Consider the following 6000-nt stretch of genomic DNA (forward strand, 5'->3'; position numbering starts at 1 on the left):
CAGCCCTAGCAAAGAGAAGAATGGTGAATGGCATAATACTATCAGCAAATTTGGACTTCCCATAAAACTTACAACCGTAAGCACTGAAAATGGTGTTGAACACATTGAAGATAAGGAGGAAATAGCAAAGAGATCAAAGCAAGTACTTGCAGTATAATGGTGGCATGGCTGGGTGAAAAAAGGAGTTACGAACTCTGACTATCTATGCTAAGGCATACTTGCTTGAGGTAGAAACTTATGGAATGAAATGTCTAGAAATGACAGAATGAAGTCCATATCAACACAAGTAAGAGGTGGATATGTAAAAGACACTAGACGGTTATCATATGACATGCATTAATACTTCTTAGTTCGTTACATATAAATTAGGATTTTTGTTTGTTGGCTTTAATTAATGAAAGACTTTGTTGTCATTAATACTTCTCAGTTCGTTACATATAACTTAGGTTTTTTTGTTGTGTTGGCTTTAATTTGTTAAGTAATGAAAGACTCATGCACTGCATCAAAAGTTATTTATTATGCATTAGTGGCAGGAACGTTCACATATATTGTGCAGTTTTCAAAAGTTATTTATTATGCATTAGTGGCAGGAACGTTCACATATATTGTGCAGTTTTGAGCGTTATCGTTACATATAAATTAGGTTTTTGGTTGTGTTGGCTTTAATTAATGAAATACATTGTTAAGTAATGAAAGACTCATGCACTGCATTAAAAGTTATTTATTAGGCATTAGTGGTAGGAACGTTCACATATATTGTGCAGTTTTGAGCTTTATGGTTGATATTGGAACTTATAATGGCAAGAGGATATGGTTAATTATTGGAAATGGGTGTTAGGTTATATGCATTAGCAGTGGAACAAGATATTGTTGATTGAATTATATGTAAGTTTTAACCCCATAAAATTTTAAAACATAGAAAATAAACAATGCGAGAGCATAACATATAAAACACACACAGAGATGAGATTTTCCTCTCGATCCCATATAAAACACACACAGAGATGAGATTTTCCTCTCGATCCCAAAAACTGGACTAGGAGTTGATTTTTCATTATGTTTCTTTTAATGTTACAATACATATTTATAGATTCTTAAGCATCCATTAGAAGGCTGGGGCGGATGGCTTTCGCTCCCCCAGCCGAGTTCGAACCCTGGGGAGGTCCCCCCTTCGGTGATATGTGACGGCTTTGCCGTATCTGACGGCTTCGACCGTATTCTGCCTGGCTTCGGCCTTTCTGTATTTTGGCTTCGGCCATATTCTGACTGGCTTCTGCCATATTGTAATCATGAGGGCTTCGGCCATATATGGATTTTCTCTCTGAAAAAAGATTCTGAAGCATCCAATACCATGAACCTAAAACCATAATTGCATCGAAAACCATGGAGCCAAAACCATCCTGTCCAAAACCATTTGCGAAAATCATGCACAAAACCATAGTTAGGTCCACTCAACCCAATATAAAGTCCAAAAAAAATTTCCAATGGAAAAGGGCTAACCGCCATCCTCAATCCTCGAACACGTGGGACTGCTGCCCCTCTAACCCCTCTGTGCAATCGAGGGGCTCAATGCCCCTCTAACCCCGTTCACTACCTGACCTAGTGGTGGAAAGAATAACACAACCCAAAAGTATAATATCGACATACATTAATATTGAAATGCGAGAAGCAAATAATAACACAACCCAACAATATAGTATGGACATACATTAATATTGGAATAGTATGGACATACATTAATATTGGCATGCGAGAAGCATAACGTGCATTACCTAGAGTGCGTTAATGTTTTATGCATCATGTCCAGATACAAGCTTCATCACCCAGATTTTGTCTAAGAGTAATCCAAGCATGCAATGTATGACCATCTGTTCCACTATGTATTTTCCCGACAAAGAGGTTGATATTATATAGTTTTGTACAGATATTCATATGTTAACAAGGAAACATGTGGAACCACCTTCATTGTTCATGAAGTCATCTATGTTGTCTTGGGAGGTTGCTTCCGGAAAGAACTTTACTCTCCTCAAAACTGTTGGACTTGCTCACACCACCATCATCCCCTGAAAAATACTAAATTTCATAGGAACAATAGCAATTTCACCATCCTCAATTGAAGCATGTTGATGATGAGGTTTGATTCAGTCCATTATTCCATATATTTACCATGGACCACAAAAATTTGTATCTAGTTTTAGCTAAATAATTCAGTTCCCGACCTTGCATGTTGTGATGAAGATTTTTAAATGATCTCTCAATCTTATCATAATAAGAAATATCTTAATTGTCAAAATTTACATCGCTTTCCTCCTGGTGCTCCAAATCCTCTTCACAACTCTCAATTATAAGTTCGATATATAACAAGGAGATGAATTAGGGTTTTGATCCCTAGATCCCAGACAACTTTCTTATAATTGAGCGATAATTGAGTTGTACAGGGCATTACACATTATTAACATAAGCATTATAATATTGTTGACAACATCTTGGTTCATTTATATTAACGCAGAAAGTAAGGCAGTATAAGGTAGTGTTATACTCGGTAATATTTTTTTAAATTCACAGACCTTTAAAACGATTGCCATAAAGTCTAGAATATCTATATTCCTCTAGGAGTAGTGGTGCCAAAGAACTTCAGTGTGTAGCCTGTTGATAAATATATTGCTGGTGGGAATTGGTCGTTATAATTAGGCGGATAGGGCTTTTTTAAGAGATTTTTATCCTCCTCTTCTTTCTAATGTTGACACTTGGCATCCACATTCAACGAACATTTAGCTAGAAATTGTTCATATGTGTTGTGCAATTTTTTTCTCAGCAATTTCTGAGAACAAGCGCCACACTTCTTCTTTCCACTGACATCTGTGCTCATTTTCAAGATATTGGTCATGCTCTCCTTCAATTACTGGTTATGGTTTCAACCGAAAATCTTTGCATCTCGCCCGAGTTCTTTTGTCCTGGTCTTGCAACTCAACGAAAAAATGTTATGCCAACGCTTTCTCCATAATGATGATGGTTTCGAATCTTCACCCACTACATGAAGCAGGCAGAAATATCGGCAAATTTGTTACAGATCCCTGTAATCCGTGAACAAAACGTTACAAACCACTCAGAAGGCAGTTTAAAGTTAGCAGCGATGGGGGTTTAAAGTTAGCAGAGATGGGGGTTTAGAGACACCACCTTCCTTTATTTCTCACAATATGACAGAGTAGGTGAAATGCCTGAACTGGAGTTATTTTTATTTAATAATTGGACAAGGAACAGGCGCTTTCTTTCAGTGCAAGAAGCTTCCGCCAGAGACGTTTTCCTCCCTTCACTTGCTTCGGGCTTCCACTTCAAAGTTCTTTCCAAGGTAAATATCGTTATACTCAGCGCTGTAATTTTCTGAACTTTATCTCAATTTTACCATCAAATTTTTCCCCTTCACACTCCTACACTGTTTTCCTTTCACTCGCAAACCCTAAATCCTGCATCTGCTTCTGCTAGAGTCTTTTGAAATTACTGTTATTTCTTTTAAATGAAATTTATGAAACCATAAGTTGTTTAATTTTTTACTGGCACCAAATGTCTCTATGTCTGAGGATTAACTTATCTTCTAAATTTGAGTTAAATGCCCTCTCCTTCTTGCTTAGATTATTAACACTGTTTTCTTTTCAGCCACAAACCTTAAATTATTCTTGTGCTGTAGTCTTTTGAAATTATTTTTTCTTTCTTTTAAATAAATCTAAACACTGGTTGCTTAAATTTTTACTCGCGCCAGATGGCTCTGTGTTTGAAGATTAACGTATCTTCTAAATTTGAGTTAAATGCCCTCTTCTTTTTGCTTAGTTTTTTGAGCATGCCAGATATCTCTACGTCTCAGAGGGTTAACCTGTTTCTTCTAAATTTAAATTTGAAAACCTCTCATTCAATCAAGATAGCTTTAAGTTTTATTTAAAATAAAAAAAATGATTTTAACCTAAATTTACAAAAAGCACAATATTCTGTCTGATCGCTGATATTGCCTGAGTTTGCATTTAAGTTCATACTAACTCCAATGGCTATTATAGCCGGTAATTAAGCTATGATGCGCTGGTGTTATAGAAAATATCTCTACATGAATCTTTGGAAAACAAATTGATGGAATATATGGAAGTGTTATTCCATATCAACTGGGTTTCTATCTGTTATGATCCAAGAAAAAAAATATATCAGAATTCATGACCTCGTTTGAATGAAAAAAAAATATTTCTGGAATGAAATTGGTTATTTAAAAAAGAAATATTGACTCATTCAATTAAATTACATGTTTTTATTAAATAATAGCTTACATTCTCTATGTATTTTAAAATATTATTTAAAAAAAATAAAAAAAAATATTTAAATCCTTAAAAAATACTCTGTTTTTCTAATAAATCCCAAAGCTATTGGAATTTGAAACAAGTATTCTGAATTCATGACATGGGTATATATGAAAAAATTCACGATAAAGTTTTAAAAGACTCACCTTGTTCATATGTCGTTCCAAAGATTCGAACCCCCTCGTAGCATGAGGGCCGCCAAATAAACTGCAACAACAATCTTAGATGCAAAAATCTCGTAGGCATAGGCCAAACACATGCCCCCAAGGCCATGACCCACCAAAACAACCTATATTGCATATGATAAGTGTCAATATTTCATCAGAAATTCAAAATTGGATTCAATTGTGATTTAAATCATTCAAAATTGGATTAAATTTTGATTTAAATTTGTGATACCTTTTCTGAATCTGAAATTGAACGCAGGGCCTCCAAAAGGGGTTCTGCTTATTGTTGTAATGAGGAGATGTGATTGGGGCGCGTGGGATGGAGACCCGAGGCTGCGAGATCAAATACAATGGCGGTGTGGCCTGATTTTTGCAGGAGATCGGTGACCTTATACCAACACCAGGCCCCGTGGCCTCCCTCATGAACCATAACAAAGTTGGTGGGTTTCTTGTTCACATGGGCTGCAGGGTCTCCCAGCTTCTGCAAGATGGCCCTTGTGGAATTCTTCATCGAGATGGATTCCCTGTAATGGTAAATGTACGTATTTTGCTAGTAGACCATGGTTAATGCATCTTTTTTAACATAAAATTAGTTGCATTACTGTCCCTTCTCTAGCAAATTCTGAATTTGTGAAAAATCATCTTTATTTTTTTTAAAATCTGTGTTCACTGTCTTGCCTCTGAATATAGAAGTTGACTCAAAGTCACCATAACCTATAATTCATTTTTAACATCGTTTTTCAAATAATCTAGCTATATATCATATGTGAAATCTAGGCTTCCACTGAAGTTCTTTGTTTGTTGCTAAATGATACACAGAGGTGATTTTTGTTTGTTGCTAAATGATACACAGAAGTGATTTCTATTTTATCACTGACTTTTTACAATGATGAAATGACATCTAAATGTAACAATATTTCATATTGCATTGTAGAGCCTTGTTACAAAAGGAGAGAGATTTACTAGAGTTAATGGTACTTCTGAAGAGTAAAGGTGAACTTTACACGCTAAGATCAGAAGCAGACATATCAAAATATATTAAAGTCAGTGATGTACTTTTCTAGTGGTATAAAAACTCCACCATACATGATACTCTGTTTTACCAACGAAAATAAGTATGACACAGTGCTCTGCTTCATATTAACCGTGCATTAGCCTACACTAATTGCATATGGAGGATCTCGAGTCCCTTACAACAATGTAGTGAACTCCCTTTTCACATTTTTCTGTTTTATGTGGATGGAAACTCAATCCTTTGTCGCTGGAGGAAGAAAAATCATTATTCAGGTTGTCTTCTATTTCAAATATTAAAGAGATCTACAACCCACCAAATACACTTCATTTAGTTTCCCACATACTGAAATCTTCAATATCCAACTGTAGTTATAGTTATTTTCTCCACCTTCAAACTTCACCCTTTAGTTTTCAATCTCAAATCTTGATATAGTATTCTGGCTCGACATTTTACTCTTAATAAGACAATTTAGAATTTAAAT

At 35.4% G+C, this 6000-nt stretch overlaps 1 long non-coding RNA gene across 1 annotated transcript; it reads left to right on the forward strand.

Annotated features, from left to right (window-relative positions):
- Positions 1–2621: 2621 nt before the first annotated feature.
- LOC149152730 (uncharacterized) lies at positions 2622–5568 on the forward strand. Its single transcript, XR_016262603.1, has 3 exons — positions 2622–3349; positions 4764–5042; positions 5439–5568. It is a non-coding gene; the product is annotated as an uncharacterized LOC149152730 (long non-coding RNA).
- The last annotated feature ends 432 nt before the right edge of the window (positions 5569–6000 follow it).

The sequence above is a fragment of the Pinus tabuliformis genome, chromosome 9 (assembly GCF_031772625.1).
Source record: "Pinus tabuliformis cultivar Carrire ecotype Pingquan chromosome 9, CPIR1, whole genome shotgun sequence".
In the NCBI taxonomy this organism is placed as follows: Eukaryota; Viridiplantae; Streptophyta; class Pinopsida; order Pinales; family Pinaceae; genus Pinus; species Pinus tabuliformis.